Source organism: Lithobates pipiens, unplaced genomic scaffold (assembly GCF_037356315.1).
Source record: "Lithobates pipiens isolate NorthernLeopardFrog02 unplaced genomic scaffold, aLitPip1_a1.2 Scaffold_10, whole genome shotgun sequence".
Lineage (NCBI taxonomy): Eukaryota > Metazoa > Chordata > Amphibia > Anura > Ranidae > Lithobates > Lithobates pipiens.
Genome location: NW_027507686.1, coordinates 217,927,413 through 217,948,661, shown reverse-complemented (window position 1 = coordinate 217,948,661; position 21,249 = coordinate 217,927,413). Strand labels below are relative to the sequence as shown.

The 21,249-nt window shown below is 43.1% G+C and overlaps 1 protein-coding gene across 8 annotated transcripts in view; it reads right to left on the bottom strand.

The window, feature by feature from the left end:
• Positions 1 to 21,249, bottom strand: part of PACSIN3 (protein kinase C and casein kinase substrate in neurons 3) — a 195,036-nt gene that overhangs the window by 68,384 nt on the left and 105,403 nt on the right. For 7 of the 8 annotated variants that reach the window (XM_077461140.1, XM_077461125.1, XM_077461174.1 and 4 more), the window contains one exon: positions 13,654 to 13,732. The gene's annotated coding sequence lies outside the window, so the exon portion shown is untranslated. Of the gene's footprint in view, positions 1 to 13,563; positions 13,733 to 21,249 lie in introns of all 8 variants that reach the window. The other variant, XM_077461158.1, reaches the window with a different exon arrangement.

The following is a 21,249-nucleotide window of genomic DNA, read 5'->3' as shown; positions in this document are numbered from 1 at the left end:
GCATGATGGGAATTGAAGCTCCTGAACTGGAGGGCCATAGCTTGGAGACTCTTGCTCTAGGGCAGTGATGGCAAACCTTGGCTCCCAAGATGTTTTGGAACTACATTTCCCAAGATGCTCATGCACTCTGCAGTGTAGCTGAGCATCATGGGAAATGTAGTTCCAAAACATCTGGGGTGCCAAGGTTCGCCATCACTGCTCTAGGGTAACATGGTTAATGAAAGACCATTTTAGATTTAGAGGTGAGTATTGCAGAAAAGCTGGTGGTATTTTTCCATACATTCAAAGTGCAGAATTTACAATTTTCACAGCATCTCAGCTCAGAAAAGCAGGGGGCAGAGAGCTAAAGTTACATCAGGGAGAAGAGCTTTGAGAGCTGATTGGAGTGAAAGGACACCCCCCCCCCCCCACACACAGTGCTCACAGGAACAGAGCTGAGGCTGTCAATCAGCTAGAGATCACTCCCGCGTCACCAATTTTGCTCCTGGTGTCAGGAAAAAAAAAATTGTCAGAAGTGCTGATGAAGGAATGAAGCAGCAGACAGAAAAATGGCACTTAGCCCAGGTTCACACCGAGCTGCGGGAATGAAGTCGTGTGAGTTCAGCTGAATGCGCATGATTTCACTCCTGCATGTCAGTCCCGATTTCGGCCACAATTTTCGGTTTACTGGTTTCTGCACAGATGTCAATGGAAATCGCACCCCAAAATCGCAAATGTAGTACAGAAACTACTTTTTGAAATCAGTGCGGCACCGCAAATGCAGCGTCGCACCAATTAGGACAGTGCCATTGCCGTGAACCAGGGTTTAGGGGCTGTTTTAGTAAAACTGGAGAGTGCAAAATCTGGTGCAGCTCTGCACAGAAACCAATCAGATTCTAGGTTTTGTTGTCAACACCCAAGTGTGATATTAAAGTCTTGTTTTTTCTTTAAAATAACAAACCTGTCATACTTGCCTGCTCTGTGCAATGATTTTGCACAGACCAACACAGATCCTCCTCTTAGAGGGTCCCAAATCACTGCTCTTGGCCCCTCCCTCCTGCCAGGTGCCCCCACAGCGAGTAGCTTGCTGTGAGGGCACCCAAGCAGATGTGCTCCTGACCTGTAGCTCCGTGTCTCCATTTACACCTGGAGCCATGATTCGGCCCCACCCCCTGTCTCACAATTGGCTCACTGGCTATGATTGACAGCAGCGGGAGTCAATGGCTGCTGTCAAAAGCCAATCAGGAGTGCAAATCTATGGAAAGAGAAGGCCCTCGTTGACATTGGATCGAGAGGGGGCTCAGGTAAGTATCAAGGGGGGCTGGGGATGCTGCTGTGGCTGCTGCACACAGTTTTTTTTTACCTGGATGCATAGCATGCATGAAGTTAAAAAACCTTGTGCCTTTACAACCACTTTAACTCAAAAGGCTGAGGTTAGAAGCAGATTGGCTACCATGCACAGCTGCACCAGATTTCGCACTCACCAGTTTTAGTAAACAAGCCCCCTTTGTGCTTTAAATTGAGGCAAGTACACACTATAGAGGGATATGCTTTGTTCATATTTCATATCTGATGTTTCCAATTAATTTAAGGCTGGAGTTCTGCTTTAAAACATAGGCAGAGGCATCAAATAAAATCCACCAGGGGTTCTAATTCTTCTCCACTCTATCCATACTACACAAAAGTTTGAATAAGCTGCTACTTTGAACAAACGCATGGCATGAAACGACATTGGGCAGCCAACAGTACTGTATATAGGATATCAGATTAGTCAGGCCTGCCCATATAAATCTAGAGTCTGATTGGCATGTAATGAGGGGGGATCTATTTGATGGCACCCCCCGCTGGGCAGGCATGCACAGAACCCCGTGTCAGACTAAAGAATGACTGTACTCACAGTCACTAATAAGAGGATTCAGCAGCCCCCTTCCCAACACTTGTTATTAAAAGCTCAGACAATCCAAGAACGGAAACTGTTCTCACTCCCAGAATAAACATTGAACGCAGGCCTAAAATATCAGCACCTGCTGCCAGCTATGACACAGGCCCCTCCGTTACCCCCCACTCCCTATAAAGGAGTCCGGCAGTCTACAGGAGATATGAAGAGGCAAGGCTACACCTTGAGGGAACTGGTACAAAGGTCATAATAAAAGAATAAATATTGTACACCCTCAACCAGACATTCTCAATCTTTTTACCGCTGAGGAACCGCCAAAAGAATATTTAGATCTCAGGGAACACCCGGCTAAAACAAATTTTCAGCGTCAGCAGGAACATTGCTTCTTACATTGCTGGTCAGCAGGAACATTGCTTCTTATACTGGTGGTCAGTGGGAAGAATGCCCCCTGGTTAGGTGGTAATGTCTCTTTCAGACACTTTAAAAGACCACTGATGTAATGCCACTTGCTCAATCGTTTTGCATATCCAATAAGGGGCTGCCTAGGCTGATAGTGTAATGGGTTAAAATTAGTATGGTTTTAATCAGTCTCACAACAGAGGAACCTTTGAAATAACTTTGCGGTCTCAGGGAACCCCTACTAAAAGCTACTGCATTTACAAATCATGATAGATTAGTGTGGTGGTCAGTGGGAAGAATGAAGAATGCTCCCTAGACTTGGGCTTTTGGGAAAAATTACCCCCTTACAGATGGCTATAAATAAATTAAAAAAAAGAACCAACAGGGGGTAAGTGGTGTCAGTGGGAATTTATCTGAGACAAAACTTGCTCATTGCTCAAGGAACCCCTAGCAACTTCTGGAGGAACCATAGCTTCTCATGGACCCTTGCTCGAGAAACCATGGTTTGAATAGATGCTGCCTCTTAAAAATGTAGGTACTAGGTGGATACATTTACCACCCCAAACTCTTAGTTTAAATAGAGCAGTGAAGGGTTAGAGCCTCTATTGGGTTTTTAGTGTCCCTGTAGGAAGAGTTTCCCTCAATGGCCATCTGAGCAGGAAGCGATAGAAAATATTTCCATTTGGGAAAGAGATAAACTAAAAAAATTTAGCATAGCATAAGAGGGTTAGAACTTCTGACAAGGTTTCTTTTGCCATTTGGGCTGTTACATCCCACTGACAACCCCACCATTCAACTTTTGTACAGGCATCACAGAGACAGGAAGTTAATGAAAACACCCTGGGGGGGGGGGGTCACAGTTCTTAAAATTTCCACAGAGCTGGCCATTGCCAACAGTCAGCTTGTCTACACGCTCAGCTTTGTGCTCCAACTCTATGGCTGACACACAGGTGCCATTGCTTCACAGGTTGCCATATCCATTGAGGCTTCATAAGCCGTATGGGCTATAGATATCTAGGTTATACATATATTAAAGTGGACAAAAAGGGGACTTGGAGGACTTTTTAAGATTTCAGTTATCCTTTTCTATAATCAGATTGTAAACACGTGGTTTAGCTCAGAAGTGAAAAAAGTATGTCATTGCAGGTAGTAGCTCGGTTCCGATACCCTGCCCTTCCCTAAGATGCATCTGGAAGGTTGGAGAGGTGGCGTCTGAACTGATGGGCATTTCTGGCCAGAGTTTGGCTTTATGCATACTACAGTTCCTTGAGTCTAGGAGCTTTTGGCCAAAGCTCCTAAACTCAACTCTATAAAAGCCTATGTGTCAATGTACTGGAGAGGAACGTTTTGAACGCCAGCCACCGTTAATAAGCAAGCCGCATTTTTCGTTTTCCTGCAGCCGATGGTCAAAGTAGGCTGTGTGTACATGAAGCTTTAGCAGATCCCACTTACCAATAGCCTAGGATTTTAAAATAGTTGCAGATGGGTAAAGAGATGAAAGCTACAGGGTTCAGAAGGCCAAGGACTACATCAGCTAGTTACCTAGGCCCATCCCAACTAACCTGGCTAAGCTATATTCCTCAAAAAATATCTTATAGGAATAGTTACCCTTTAATATTTCAGAGGTATGCAATGCGAGACGAGATTCACCTGATTCATAGCAACACAATCAGTTTGATCATTCCTGATGCCAATGGATTAACTATCAAAGGTCAAAAGCAAATATTTCACTTTCCGGAGAGAGATGATGGATCAGATCACTGCTCAGCTTCCTATACGGTGGAGACATCAATTCTGATATATCCTTAAAATAGTTTTTATCTCTTAACCTTTCATGGCCATCATTGACTGTGTCGGCGTTCGGTGAAATTATTCGTTCACTCTACATTATGGAAAATCCATCAGAGCAAGGGAACACCATCATTTGGCTTCGGGGGTGACACAGTTGGAAGGAACTGCAGTCTTGCTAACAAACCTAGTCATTGGAATGCTCAGTATTCTAACAAGCTTGCAAACCTGAAGACAATCTGTAAAACCTATGTACTATTGTTGAAAAAGCAAAGATTGTATTAAAGTGGTTGTAAAGGCTGTAGTTTTTTTTTTTTCTTTACCTTCATGCATTTAGGTAAAAAACATTCTGTGTGTTGCTCCCCCCCACAGCCCCCTCTTGGTCCAGTGTTGTGCAAGGGAGCCTCAGCTCTCCTAGGCCTCTCTCTTCTCATTGGCTGAGTCAACAACTGGAGCCATTGGCTCCCACTGCTGTCAATTGCAGCCAGTCAAGAGAGTGGGGGGCAGGGCTGACACAAAGAGCTGGCTCAGAAGAAAGCAAGTACCAGTGCACCATAGCTAGCAGCTTGCCATGGGGGCACAGAGAAGGGGGGAGGGGCAGAGGTGCCAGCAAGGGACCCAAGAAGGATCGGGCTACTCTGTACAAAACCACCACACAGAGCAGGCAAGTATGACATGTATGTTCTATTTTATTTTTAATTTGGGCATTTAATATCACTTTAATATTTTAATTTAACAAGGCAAAGCACAATAACTTATCATGACCATAAGAGTTAATCTATTACTAGGTCATCTCTAAACATAGTTTGGTATGGATGACAGCACATCATTATTCTGCACTGTCATCTTCGGTTTAGGGACAGACCTTCTTGTAGGCTATACCTTTTATGCTGACACTGGTCTCTCTCATGTTACTTAGTTTGCTGTTTAGTTGGGGTTTTTTTTTTTTTTTTTTTTTTTAACAATTGCAGGATGAGTGTAACCCATTGCACCAGTGGTGACATCCCCAAGTTTGAGATCTTGTGTCCTAAGGGTTCTCCCACTGTTCACAACAGCAGCAAAACCCCGCTGTCTCCATCTATGAACAATGCTAGCAGGCACGGGAGTGGGTCCGCATGTGTACCCCCACCCAGAAAGCCACTTGCTGGGGGGTACTCAGATGGCAAGAGAGGCCAGGAGCGCAGACGGGGGACCCCAGAAGAGGAAGATTGGGACTACTACTAAAATAAAGGCTTGAAAGCACTTTAAATTGAAGAAAGTGTGTCTGTACATGAATAGGAAAGGTTGTGGATACAACAGTAAAAAAAAAAAAAAGAAATGTCTTAGTGGAGCGTAGGTGAAAGAAAGGGGTGCAGAGGGTAGGACAGTTGGCAGTTTGTGCAGGACAGATATACAGTGGGTATGAAGGGGGGGTAAGTATGTGCAGGAAAGGAGTGTGGCCGGAATATCAGAGGGCAAGATATGCAGCAAAGGAGTATACAAGGGTATGTCAGTGGGCAGTATCTGCAGAAGAGGATTTCAGCAGTATGACTGAGGGCAGAATGTGCAGGTGAGGAGTGCAGCGGGTATGATGGGGGCAGTACGTGTAAGAGAAAAACACAGTTGGTATGACTTGGGGGGGGGGGGGGGGCAGGGGTGATGTGCAGAGAGGGGTATGACAGGGGCAGTATGTGCAGGAAAGGGATATGGTGGGTATGAGAGGGGCAGTATGTGCAGGAGAGGGATATGGTGGGTATGAGAGGGGCAGTATGTGCAGGAGAGGGATATGGTGGGTATGAGAGGGGCAGTATGTGCAGGAGAGGGATATGGTGGGTATGAGAGGGGCAGTATGTGCAGGAGAGGGATATGGTGGGTATGAGAGGGGCAGTATGTGAAGGAGAGGGATATGGTGGGTATGAGAGGGGCAGTATGTGAAGGAGAGGGATATGGTGGGTATGAGAGGGGCAGTATTTGCAGGAGAGGGATATGGTAGGTATGACAGGGGCAGTATGTGCAGGAGAGGGATATGGTAGGTATGACAGGGGCAGTATGTGCAGGAGAGGGATATGGTAGGTATGACAGGGGCAGTATGTGCAGGAGAGGGATATGGTAGGTATGACAGGGGCAGTATGTGCAGGAGAGGGATATGGTAGGTATGACAGGGGCAGTATGTGCAGGAGAGGGATATGGTAGGTATGACAGGGGCAGTATGTGCAGGAGAGGGATATGGTGGGTATGAGAGGGGCAGTATTTGCAGGAGAGGGATATGGTGGGTATGACAGGGGCAGTATGTGCAGGAGAGGGATATGGTAGGTATGACAGGGGCAGTATGTACAGGAGAGGGATATGGTAGGTATGACAGGGGCAGTATGTACAGGAGAGGGATATGGTAGGTATGACAGGGGCAGTATGTACAGGAGAGGGATATGGTAGGTATGACAGGGGCAGTATGTGCATGCTAGAAATGCAAAAAGAGCACTTGATATTATGGGGAGAAGAATGTGCAGACCAAAATGAAGACTAGCCCAATATCAGTAAAGTGTAAAAGCTGGCTGACCTGGGTAAAATTTGAGTTAAAATCTCTGCAATGGAGATTACAGCAATACAAAACAGGATTTCTAGCCCTTCCTCATTCATCTACAATAAAAAGTTTTAACCTACCCTGTCCAAGGCACCATCTGCATAAATTGAGGCTCCAGGTTTGTTGCTACAGGCGTTTAGAAGGCAGCTGCAGGTTTATGGAGGTAGATGTAGGTGCCTACATTTCATTTGTAACACTAGCTTAGCAGAGTAAAGCCTCGTATAAACCATTCGTTTTTTTTCCGTTCTACCCAGCAGGCTGAAAACAGAAAAAAAACTGACAGCTTGTGTCGCAGCCACTGTTCTAACAATCGGATGTTGGTACAGTGATCTCCCCTGCAGTTCTATTGTATGGAGACAGCCGGGGACACAAAAAAAAAAAAAAAAAAAAAAACACAGCCTTTTGAATAGAGTAGAAATAAATAATATTAATAAAACGGTTTTAAAGAGTCATATAAAGGTTATGCTCTTCCGATTCCTCCAGCTTTGCCACGCACTGTGTACTGAGTTTGGGGATGCTATCCCTGATACAACTCCACTATATCCATTGGAAATCTCCCAGGGCACTGATCCCAAAAAGTTAATATCCGCATTTTACAGTTGCCTTCTCCAAGCTACAGCGACAGAGCTGACCCTCCAAAACAAAATGGGAGGTGGACGTGAGGGAGCTGGAGGACGAAGAGTAGGAAGATGCCCTTGAATCTTGTAAACTGGTCTCCCCAAAGTTATCTGACAGACTCATGTAGATATAGATATAAATATAGATACATACACATACACACACACACACATTTCACAAATCCTAGATTACTCCCATCTGCTTATCTAAATATAAAAAAAAATCCAGGACTCGTCTTTTCCTAGATGTGGAGAGTCTGGGGGCACGTTTTACCACTTATTATGGACGTGCCGATCATTCAAGGCTACTGGACATACATGGTGCAGTTCCTGCATGATCGCATGGGCTCACCCTTGCCCCTTTGCCCCAAGCAGTGTTTACTAGGAATACTTCCTGGTCAAGAAAGCAATCAACACACTTTCCTACAGGAGACACTGTTTGTGGCCAGATTAATAAGAGCAAGGGTATGGTTCCAGACCTGCCCCCCTACATTGACTGGTTTATGGCTGTTAATCGGTCCTCCCTCCTATAAAAAAAAAAGTTATAAGCACAGAAAATGCCCCAAATACCACAGAATATGGGATTGTTGGCTGGGTGCTGAATTTACTTGTGCGGGAGAAGAACTGGTAGCAAATCGATTAGCTGCATTACAGGCATTGTACTTTGCTTATATGGTCCACTGTCATTATTCAAGGACATGGAACACCTCTGAGCCAATCTTTGTTTAATACCCATAGAGGTTCTGTATCTCATATCCTTCCTGAGCGTTGATTGTAATTTTACGTGTTAAGAGATAATTTAATCTATACTGTTTTTCTTACCTCTGTACTTGTCTTTAATTTTCCATTGTTGGATTAAAAAAATAATAGTAATCATACAAATATATATTTAAAATCAAATATTCATTATTTTTGGCAATAACATGGTGTGGGCGGATTTCTGTCAGTCGTAGGCTGCGTCACACCCCTCCAGACTGTGTCTTAGAAAAATAGGGAGGTGAAGACTCCATCAATCAAGATGTAATATACTGCCCCCATTGTGTTTAGCTGGTTAGTGGGCATTGAGGAGGGAGGGAGTCGGCTGTCATTTACCACTGTGTTTATGTCCAAATGTGTGACTCTATAGTCATATGGGTTGCTCAGATAGGGAGGAAATGCTTAGCATAGAAACTGAGTATGTGCAGAGCTGCCAACACCGTTCTGTAAAATCCCAAACTGCATTGGGGACATGAACAGAAGGGGGAGATGGAGAACAGCAGGATCAACCAGGTTTTTTGCAGAATAGAGAAAACTGATCTCATATTGACTGAGTGAGTATGAACAGCATAAAATACACCGTTTGATAGTCTTTATGATGTGGGGTTATGAATACTTTTTTTTTTTTTTTAAAGGGAGGCCTAACATTTACCCCTCCAATGTTTTCACAAACTATGTTAGCTAAAAAATTTGGACCAGGAATGCCACACACTCGGAAGTGTTCCAGATGTTTTAACCAGTGTAGCTCCTGAAGACCATGGGGATTGGCAACGCAGGTGGTGGGAGGTAGAAGTACTAACCCTTTCTCTGCAGATATGGCCTTGATTCGGAAATTTAAAAATGGTGGCAGTCACCTTAAGAGTTCTTGCACACAGTACGGATGTATGAATGCTCCACAAACAGGAATATGGACCATATAAAGCACGCGTTTTATACGTGCATTAAAATTTTAGCTCCCAGAATATGAAATATTCAAATATAATTTACTAGGGGGAGGGGCAATTTATGCTCCTTCGTGCACATTCACATATAAAATACTGATCAATTTTTCTTTTCTTCAAATACTTGGTTTACTGATATTTCTGCGCCTGTGTGTACAGGCCCAGTGAAAGCAATGGCATGCATTCGGATCGTGTGCATGAAGTCTAAAGCTGAAATCCAAGCAGTAAACATAGCTGATCTACAAATACAAAATTACAAAATGTATATGGATTGTGATTCAGGCGCCCCTGTCACAGCACAGCCAAGCACATCCTTTCACTTAATACAGGGTGGTGAAGGAGCTGCGCCTGCATGCGATCAGACGCTGAAGGAATGACAGCATTTTTGAATGTGATTTTTATAACAATGGCAATTCACACAGCACTTTACATCAGCCCCTGCCCTCAAGGAGCTTACAGTCCAAGGTCCTTCTACACATACTAGGGCCAATTTAGACAGGAGCCGTTAAACCTTCCATGGCTTTGGAATGTGGGAGGAAACCTGAGTACCCTGGGGAAACGCACGCAGGCACAGGGAGAATATACAAACTCTATGCTGCTAGTGTCCTGGTTAGGATTCTAACAGAGGACCTTAGATCTGCAAGGCATAAGTGCCAATATTGGTCTCTTAGGCTGCCTAGAGAACACTCGATAGAAGTTATGCTTCTTTTTTTTGTAGAGCTGCTAGCAAATAGTGGGCTGTTTCTAGACTTGCTATAAGTGCAGCCAGAGATACTCCCCACATTGGGAGGTTTTATTTTATTTTTTGCTTGCTACAGTATATCTATCCTTCAAGCTTTCATTGAGGATAAAACTAACTTGGGTTATGGCAGAAGTTGAAGATCAGAAGATCCCAGGAGCAGCACATCAGAACAAGACCTGCTATGTGTAGACAAGCATTTCACTCTGCCCACTGGAGCTTACGCATGGGGATGGGGCGGGCCAACTCCAACAGGCGAATCCAGTAAGCGCCAGTGGGTGGAGTGAAACGCGTTGGGACATGGCCTGGCAGGGGGTCCAGGCTGAGACTGCCATTGGTCTATGCACAGCAGGGCTTGTTCTGATTTGCAGCTCCCAGGATGTTCTGCTCTTATCGGTCATTGTCTGGAACGTGGGCAACTCCTTCACCGCCAGCACTCACAGCAGCAGGCACAGGACTACACAATCTAGAAGTCTGAGCACCTCACATACATACCATGGGCATTGGCAGCCATCCTTAATGCACACCTGTCACATCGTTGTCCAAGGATAAATAGCAGGCATCACTCTAGTGCCGTTTAGCACTTTCAGCAATCCAGGACACTTCCCCCTTGCAGCCCTCCAATAGAATCAGCAGAAGTTGACATTTGCATAGGTCTAGGCACCATGGCAGACTTGGTCAGCGAAGAGCCCCATGCAGAAGAAATTTTTGCCCTCCCCAATTTTAAAGAGTCCCTGCTTTGGCCACCAACTTTGCAATACAAACAGGTTTTTTTTCCTCAAGCTATTTTTGTAAAAAATAATATAAATAATATATATATCTGTGGCCCCCACCCAGCATTTTCACCTAGAGAAGAATGACATATCCAATTCCTGCAGCCTTTTGGGATATCCTGCTCATATAACCCAGGAAGCAGCAGGTGGGTGGAGCTGGGCGGAGCTGAGCCATTGGAGGCCTGGCTGGCTGAACCCGAACCAGGTCGTTGGGCTGCCAATAACTAAACACACCAAGATGGCAGCATAGAGCATGGGCTGTGACATTGGATCAGTCACTCACAGTGGGACAACAATGGAACCCCTGGGCTAGCAAGTATGCCTTCTGATAAGTCCAGCATTACAGGTAAAAGGGAAAGGGTGGGGGGGAAAGCACAGGGAAAGTGAAGGTCCTCTTGATGCATTTACTGGTTATGTACCAACATAATTCACAATGTATAGATTACTGTGTATAGAAATACATGGTGGCACAGAGATTCAAACTTGCTCTATAACAGCCTCTCAAACTTTAAACCATGGAGAAACCCTTGAAATAATTTTGGGGTCTTGGGGATCCCCTGCTAAAAATCTAATCTACAAAGCATAGTACATTAATATGATCAGTGAGTTTGAGATGCGGTAATAAAGGAATAAGTAACGTGGACACTCATGGTCAACGTAATGCCTCACGTTGAGTGATATTTAGACCGGAATTGTGCAGCACCATCAGATGGGAAATCCACCACTACTCAAGCCATCTTTGGATGAGCCCCAGGGTTCCGTGGAGCCCTGATTGAAAAAGGCCACAGAGTACCCCCCTTCTATTCCAGTCCAAATAGTGCCAAAAGGAAATGGAAGTAGTATTCTGTATATCCAGTGCTGGTCAGGCAGGGAGTAAAAAGGAGGTGCTTGCTGACAGAAACCCCTTGGATATTATTAACCAGAAGCATGGGTAAGACATTATCAAGAGGCACTGTCCAGGTCTACGCGACCAAGGGAATGGGTCCTCCCAATGCCCAATCAACCCACATCCTGCATAAATGGATCCCCTAATTTCCAAAAGGCATTTGTGCATCTGCATAATATAAATACATGGGATCTTTCATGGTCGAGGCAACCTGTCCCCCCCCCCCCCCCCCATGGGTCAGAGCTTAGGACCAAGGCAAGTTGCACAGAGCTACAGTGTGGGAAGTATAAGAATAGTTAAGACTTGGCCACATTTACAAAAGCTAAAATTTGTGTTTTTTTTTTTAACCTTAAAGTGTTAAAGTCCCCATAACAATCCTAAAAAATGCCCCCCCCCCCTGCAAATTAAAGTCATAATGTACTAGTATGCACTACACACTAGTACATTACAACAGACTTGCCTGCAAACAAAGCCCTCCAGCGCTGCGCTGTCACAGTTCCCCTGACGCTTCCATCTTCACTCGGTCTTCCTTCCAGGTTTCGTAAACTCGGTCACCTGAATGGCCCCACCATGGTGCAGCGGGAGTCACATCGTAGCGGCACACAAAGTGGGTCATCGATGTGGTCTGAGCTGAGCACACGCAAGTTTAGCTCACATTACCGCTGACAAGAAAAGGGGGTGCTTTATGACGAGAGACCTCTAGGGTCACCCAGCCTGTCAGCAGATTTTTCCATTTTGACTTTACTTTTCTCTCTCATTAAAAAAACAAACATGTCATACTTACCAGCTCTGTTCAATGGTTTTGCACAGAGCAACCCAAATCCTCATCTCAGGTCTCCCTGCTGGCACTCCTGGCTCCTCCCCCCACCGAGTGCCCACTATAGGAAGCTGCTTCTTATGAGGGCACACGTGTGGGCTCACGCCTGTGCCAGGCTGTTTGCACCAATGGCTCCTGCTGCTCTCAGCCAAACCTGGGAGACTGGGGGGGGGGGGGGGGGGTAGAAGAGGAGCTGCTGCAGACCTGCACTGTGCTGGATCAAGATCGGGGTCCAGGCAAGTATTTAGGGGGGCTGCATGTAAAAAGTTTTTTACCTTAATGGAGAATTTTTTGCCTTTACAACCAGGAGAGAGCCAGGAAAGGCAGCGGGGGAAGGGAGAAGAGGGGGATTGGGGCTGTTAAGTGCAGAACTATTGTACAAGGAAGGACATATTTTACATTTACAATAACTTTAATGTAATAGGGTTACTGAGGCACAGAGGGGAAATTTCTAGGGTGATAAAAATAGGATACAGCACTGCAGGGTACCTGCTCTTTTATATCTGCTGTCACTTTCATTTGAATGCTATGACAGGTTTATAAAACAGAGCAGAGAAGGGTGGCCATGACAGGTTTGCTTTAGGGAGGCATGCAAATCACATTCTACAAGACGGCTAGAGAAAAATGTTCAAAACTGTATAAAATCACAAATCAAAATAACGATCATCACACAAAGCAAAAATATAAAATATATTTAAAAATATCAAAAAGGGCCTTCCCTGAACTATTGCTTCAATACAAATATTCTAACAAAACTAACATTTTATACTACTTGAATATCATGTACATCATGGCTCTTTTTTTCATAAAATTACATTGCAAAGACTACGGAATTAGGCACATATTTGCAGTTTTATTGTATTATAAACCCCTCAAGTTGTAATAACCCCAATTAACAGGACGGCGCTCAGTGTGAAAGGTGCATACCGGGAAGCAGCCAATCAGCACTCGTCGCCTTTTACCAATACAATAAAAGCTAATTGGGTTCTGTACATCACTGCAATCCTTGTTACATTTAAAGCCATTACCTGAATACATGACAGTCACTAATTGCTCTGTAAGGAATGACCAGACCAGAATAATTGGATTTTGATGCAACATCCATAAGAATAGTGCATGTTGGAAATGATCTCCAAGAGGTAGATGTGCGGTTCCTGCTTATGTCTGCATTATTGCCAACAGGGACAGCCAGACATTGTCCAATCCTTTCCTCTGATGACCTAATAGGCTACATTCGTTTGCTGAGATTGCTTTTGATTTCATGTGTTGCAAAGCTGCGCTGGAACAGTTTAGATTACATAAAAAAATAAAAAATAAAATAAAAAAGGATACATGCCTGGGCATTGGTACATAAATTGATGAATGTACTTTACACCCAAACCCAAATTCCCCCTAGATGAACAGAACTCACCGACAGGGCACCAAGGTCCCGAGCACACAGGACACCCCAACTAAGTGCACAGCTTCCTACATAACAGCAAACCGTATTCAAGTCACATACCTTCCAGCCAGAAGACGATCCTCGGGAAAAGGAGGAGGGGGAGAGAGGCAGACCTGCACAGACCTGTGCTCTTCCAAATCTGCAGAAAGAAGATGAGTAGTCAGTGGCAGCTGCACACTAAACATGCACACTCACTTTTCACATGACGCTCGACTAAATATGGAGACCCCAATATAGCAGTGTCCAGCCTGACGCCTCTGCCACCCTCTGCCCAGTGATGTCAGTCACCTCCAGCACTCCCCCCCCCCCCTCTCTTTCCCAAACAAATGCCACCGGCAAGCAACCCTCGATGACTCAAACGGCCTGTCATGAGAGAGTGGGCCAGGGCTCAGCACCCGGAGGGTGACTTGCAATCGGTATATTAAATTGCATCGACCTTTTTAAAATAGTCACGCCTTTTTGGAAACATCTGAAGAACCCATCATAAATCAGAGGGCTTATTCATAAAAAAATTCTGAGGAGCTAAAAAGGAATAATAAGACCAAAATAAAAGCAAAGTTATACATAAATCATCTCATAACATTCCAAACAGGACTGTAAAAAGAATGCATAAAGAAAAAAAAAAAGAAAAAAAAAAAAAAGTGTGAAATGAATGTAGCCAGCGGTGTAAACACAGATGCCTAGGGCCCACTAAGTATGGATACGCCCCTCACTTTGTTGGCCCCCCTCTGCAATACTAATTAAGCTAGAGTACACCAAGCAAAGGAATTAGCAGCATACTGCAAAGGGAGCGTTGGTAAAGCGGAACTACACTGCATCTGAGCACCACCAAAAAATAAATAAATAAAAAGGGAGGGGGGGGGGGGGTGTAGATTTCACACCTTGAAGCCCAATCCTTTTTCTGACACTTGTTGCTTAAAATCAGTATTTTTTGCTAGAAAATTACTTTGAACCCCCTCAAACAATATATATTTTTAGCAGAGACCCAAGAGAATAAAATGGTGGTGGTTGAAATATTTTAATTTTGAAGTCGCACTATTTGCACAGCAGTCTTACAAACGCAATATTTTTGGAAAAAAAACATTGATAAAAATATAGAAAAAAAATGTTTATAATTATATATATATATATATATATATATATATATATATATATATATATATATATATTTTATGTAGTTGGGCTAACTACTGTGTTTTTATTTATGAAAGTATTTTTATATATATTATATCGAGATCGAGATATCTCTCTCAGAGGGATAGATATATATACACACACACATACAAACACACACTTACTATATCTCTCCATCTATATATCTATCTCTCAATATAGAGATTAAAAAATATATTATAATATATCTATTATATATATTTATATATAATGTGAAAGATGGTGTTACAGCGAGTAAATGGATACCCAACATGTCATGCTTTAACCACTTCAATACTGAGCATTTCTACACTCTCACTTTGAATGGCATTTACTCAGTCATGCAACACTGTATCCAAACAAAAAAAAAAAAAAAATGTATAATTCTTTTTCACACAAATAGAGCTTTCTTTTGGTTTTCATTTAGGCCTCATGCAAACTGGACGTTTTTACAGCAGCTGTTTTTGGCTTCAGATGTTTTTTTTCTACAGTCAAACTCCCCATCATGTTATCCTATGTGTCCATGCACACATAGGCTGTTGTCAGCAGTTTATGGCAGGGGCATTTCTTGGCTTTAAAAAAAAGAAAGAAAATGGTTCTGAGAGTAGTTTTTCAGCTTTTTTGTTTTTTTCAACCATTGGAAAAAAAAAAAAAAAACGCTAACGCGGAACAACGAGAAAAACGCTAATAAACACTAAAAACATTTAAAAACTCACTGCAAAGCTACTGGCGTTTTTATAATGTTATTTTAATGTCCAGTGCGCATGAGGCCTTAATCACTGCTGGGTTTTTATTTTTTGAGATATAAAACATAAAAATTAATAAAAAGCAGAAAAGTTTTAGAAAACTTTTTTTCTAGTTTCTATTGTAAAATTTTGCAAATAAGTAATTTTTATACAAAAATTTGGGCCAAGATTTACACTGCTACATATTGTTAAAAATATTATATAGTCTGTGTGAAGGTTAGAGAGTTTACAAGCTATGGTGCCAATCGAAAATTGATCACACCTAATGTACACACAATGAGATTATCGGACGAATGATCGCCCTTTTTTTTTTAATGCTAATCTCAGATCGAAGCTGATGAGTTTACTAAAGTCACGAAAATTTGTGTACGACAGAATAAAAATTCAGAAGTGATGTCATGTGTTGTAATATATATGTATTGCATTTTCGAATGACAGCTGTACTGATTAAAACAAAAATCGTACGATCTGGCATTGTACGAAAAAATCTTTTGTGCATGTCCAATCAAATAATATGGGATGAACTGCCCTGATCGGCTCTCGAAAGATCAGATTATCGTATAAGCAACATTTTTCGTACGATTTTCTGATTGCGTGTACCGGGCTTGACGAGCCAGGACAGTAAATACACCCCCCCCCCCCCCCAAATGACCACTTTTTGGAAAATAGGCAGTCCAAGGTATTTAGTAAGAGGCATGGTGAGCTTTTGAAAGTTATAATTTTTTTCCACAATTCTTGAGAAAATTAGGATTTTTTTAACACAAAATTGTCATAACCACTTAAGGATCAGGCCTCTTTTTCAGACTCTGTTTACAAGTTAAAAACTTTTTTTCTTTTGCTATAAAAATTACTTATAATCCCCAAACATTATAAAAAAAATTTCCTAACACCCTAGAGAATAAAATGGCGGTGGTTGCAATATTTTCGGTCATACCCTATTTGCGCAGCGGTCTTACAAGCGCACTTTTTTTAATTAAAAAAATAAGAACAGTAAAGTCAAATTTTTTATATTGTGAAAGATGTTATGCCGAGTAAATGGATACCCAACATGTCATGCTTTAAAATTGCGCCCGCTTGTGGAATGGCGACAAAAACTTTTATCCTTAACCTCCATAGGTGACATTTAAAAAATTCTACTGGTTGCATGTTTTGGGTTACAGAGGATGTCTAGGGCAAGAAATATTGCACTTGCTCTACCGATCATGGCGAAATACCTCACATGTGTGGTCTGAGCACTGTTTTCATATGCAGGTGCTACTCACGTATGCGTTCGCTTCTGAACGTGAGCTCGGCGGGACGGGGCGCGTCTAAAAAAAATAAAATAAAATAAAATTTCGCCTTTTATTTTTACACGGTTAAAAAAAAAAAAAGTTGTCACTTTTATTCCTATTACAAGGAATGTAAACGTCCCTTGTAATAGAAAAAAAATCATGACAGGACCTCTTAAATATGTGATCTGGGGTCAAAAAGACCTCAGATCTCATATTTGGACTTGATTGCAAGAAGGAAGAAGGGAGAAGGGAGAAGGGAGAAGGGAGAAGGAGAAGAAGGAGAAGAGACATTTTGACTTAGTTTCCGCCCTGCTATGGTATGGAGATGGGTTGGGGCCATCTTCCCCTCACTCGTCTGCATACCTAGCAAGGAGACACGAGATCGCCTCCGCTGATGGCTCCGGTAAGCGGCAGAGGGCACAGATCCCGGCAGGAAGGGGGGGGACCCTCTCCCACCACCGATAAAAGTAATCTTGCGATAAATCTGCCGCAAAAAACACTTTTATCTAGTAGCCGACTGCCGGCCGAACACAAGGATACCGGGGCTGCTGCCATAACAATGATATCTGTGCCCAAAATAGGGACGTACATCGGCATGCGGCGGTCGGCAAGGGTTAATAAGTTATTTCTCACACACAGCACATGCCGAACTTCCAAGTCATCTCGCCGCAGCAAGATCTCTTAAAAGTGGGGACGGGCACTACCCCCTCCACCCCGAAAGGTACCAAATGTGGCACTGGAGGGGGAGAGCAGTCAGATAAGCAGAGCTTCCCCTTTTTGGGTGGAACTCCACTTTGCGACAGCTCTCATTGACTAACATGGGAATTCACGTGTCACACGACCTGGGGGTCTCACAAGTCGAATTCCAAGTCTCAGCAGTGTGAACCAAGCCTAAAGGTCTAAAACACAAAACAAAAAATGACTTAAAATGTAATTTAGTAAAAAGGTACATCTAAGGCCCCTTGCACATGGGGCTGTTCAGCGCTGCATGTCTCTCCATGGATGGTACTGGCGTTTAGAGCCCTGTCCATTCAGGGACCAGATCTGGTGTTCCATCAGAATTGGTAACCCCTCAGATTAGGTAACAGAAGTGATGTTGTTTAAGCTGAATACTTACTGCACATGCGTAGCAGGTTTTCTACTCTGACGGAACACCTGCAGTCAGAAGGCGGCAGCGGACATCTTACTACACTCAGCTATGTCTTAAATTTCAGTCATTTTAGCAATAAACTGAGCGGTCATATTTTAGTCAACTAAAATCTATTGGGTTTAGTTAAATGTTAATGCATTATATCTTCAGAACTGCCAAACATTATATACTCCTGGAATAAAAATCGAACGTGTTAAAAGTATCCACAGCGCTTCACTATTTCCACATTTTTGTTATACAGCCTTATTCCAAAATGGATTCAATTCAATATTTTCCTCAAAATTCTCAACAATACCACATAATGACAATGTGAAAGAAGTTTGTTTGAAATCTTTGAAAATGTATTAAAAATAAAAAACAAAAAAAATCCCATGTACATAAGTATTCACAGACTTTGCTCCATACCTTGTTGAAGCTCCTTTGGCACAAATTACAAGCTCAAGTCTTTTTGAGTATGATGCTACAAGCTTGGCACACCTATTTTTTAGCAGATTCTCCTTGCAGGACCTCTCGCGCTCCATCAGGTTGGATGGGGAGTGTTGGTGCACACCCATTTTCAAATCTCTCCAGAGATGTTCAATTGGGTCCAAGTCTGGGCTCTGGCTGGGCCGATCAAGGACATTCACAGAGTTGTCCTGTAGCCAATCCTTTGTTATCTTGGCTATGTGCTTAGGGTCATTGTCCTGTTGGAAGATGAATCTTCACCCCAATCTGAGGTCCAGAGCACTCTGAAGCAGATTTTTATCAAAGATGTCTCTGTACATTTCTACTTTCATTTTTCCCTCAATCCTGACTAGTCTCCCAGTTCCTGCCACTGAAAAACATCCCCGCAACATGGTGCTGCCACCACCATGCTTCAATGTAGGTATGGTATTGGCCAGGTGATGAGCAGTTCCAGGTTTTCCTCCAAACATGACGCTTCCCATTCAGGCCAAAGAGTTCAATCTTTATTTCATCACACCAGAGAGTTTTGTTTCGCATGGTCCTAGAGTCCTTCAGGTGCCTATTTTCAAACTCCAGACGGGCTGTCATGTGCCTTTTACTGAGGAGTAGCTTCCGTCTGGGCACTTTACTATACAGGCCTGATTGGTGGATTTCTGCAGAGATGGTTGTTCTTGAAGGTTCTCCTCTCTCCACAGAGAAATGCTGGAGCTCTGTCAGAGTGACCACCAAGTTCTTGGTCACCTCCCTGACTAAGGCCCTTCTTCCCCGATAGCTCAGTTTGGCCGGGTGGCCCGCTCTAGGAAGATTCCTGGTGGTTCCAAACTTCTTCCATTTATGGATAATGGAGGCCATTGTGCTCATTGGGACTTTCAATGCTGCAGAAATGTTTCTGTACCCTTCCCCACATCTGTACCTCAATACAATCCTGTCTTGGAGGTCTACAGACAATTCCTTGGCCTTCATGGCTTGGTTTGTGCTCTGACATGCGCTGTTAAGGTGGTTGTAAACCCACATAGAAATTTTTTTTTACAAAAAATAACTGCAAGACAAAAAAGACATAACAAGCTAGTATGCATTACGCAATACTTACCTGAGATCAAAGGACCCGTCTGTGGTGCCCGTACACAGCCCAGGCCGGCAACATCGCTCCTGGAGTTACTTCCGGGTATCGGGGGCTCGGGCGCGGTGATTGGCCAGAACCAGGATAACATCACACTGGTAACGGCACACCCACTGAAGCAATGGCATGTACGTGCCATTGCTTCAGTGCGCATTTGCCAGTGACATCGGCACATGCAGATACAGTGGCCATCTCCTAAAACGTGCAGGTTTAGGAGATATCCGGGTAGCTACAATTAAGCCTCATTATAGGCTTACCTGTAGAAAAAAGTGGATTGTAAGGGTTTACAACCACTTTAACTGTGGGGCCTTATATAGACCGATGTGTGGCTTTCCAAATCATGTCCAATCAACTGAATTTATCAAAGGTGGACTCCAATCAAGTTGTAGAAACATCTCAAGGATGATCAGCGGAAACAGGGTGCACCTACCTGAGCTCAATTTTGAGTGTCATGGCAAAGGCTGTGAATACTTATGTACATGGTACTTTCTTTTTTATTATTAATACATTTGCCAAGATATTAAACAAACTTCTTTCACATTGTCATTATGGGGTACTGTTTGTAGAATTTTGAGGCAAATAATGACTTTAATCTATTTTGGAATAAGGCTGGAACACAACAAAATGTGGAAAAACTGAAGTACTGTGAATACTTTAGGGATGCACTGTAAATTCTATTTAGTTTTAGTCATTATTTTGAGCAAAATTAAATTTTAGTCTTCGTCATCTTTATTGTTTTAGTCATATTTTAGTTGACTAAAAGAATATTCATTTAGTCTACAAAAATATTTTAGTCAACAAAATTAAAAACACTACTTTTGAGTCACATGGCCTTAAGAGAGAAAAAAAATAAAAAATAAAAAAAAACACACACACACACACACACACACACACTGCAAACGTGGTAAAATAGCGGCAAACGCACATATGCTTTTTTTTTTTTTTTTACTGCAGATCAGTGTGAAAGCAGCCTAAAGTAGACCTTCCCAACCAACCAACTTATCTCACCCCTACTGTCCTCTCTCAGAATCGGAATTCTTTAAATTACAAGTGGTTAAATCAAGCTCACAGCTGATGTCGGGTTAAGGAGCCAGTGAAGGGCATTCAGATAGAACTAGGGTGGCTATAGATCCACTGGATTACTTTCACAGGGCTCTCAAACGAGGCACGCCCAGCCGGTGTCACGTAGGGATTCCCAGAGTTCTCCTGTTACAATGGGGAGCCTGGGACCATGGGTGATGACATCCCCAGCAAGTGAAGGAGAAACCTCAGCAGCACGGGTTCCTCAATCCCTCCGGCCAATTTGATCTTACCGTTTACCTCCTCCACCTTGTAACTCATTGTTCTTGTCTAGGGGTTCCCGAGGTTGATGGCCCAATAACTGCAGAGACCGACACCTGAATTCATTTTGGAATTTTTATTTGCTTAAAACGTTGAACAGAAACACAGTCTCTCAGTCGGAAATAGAGGGTATAGGTACGGAAGCTCAGGCACTTGGAAACTGCTGACACTTAATGAATGTCTCTCTCTAGGTAATCCAGGGAATAGACACTCACAACTGGATATTTCCAATGTCAGATAAATCTTGGTTCATGGATTTAGCAGCCGACACATGAATCAAACTTAGCAAAGTCTCTGCCACAGACTTGGTTGCAAACTTTTAGGTGAACACAGAAAGTCTCAGAGGAACTTGGTTGTAACAGAAGGAAGGGAATAGGAACCTTCTTACGGTACCAGTATCTTGCAGCCGGTCCGTTATCGTAAGAAATGTGG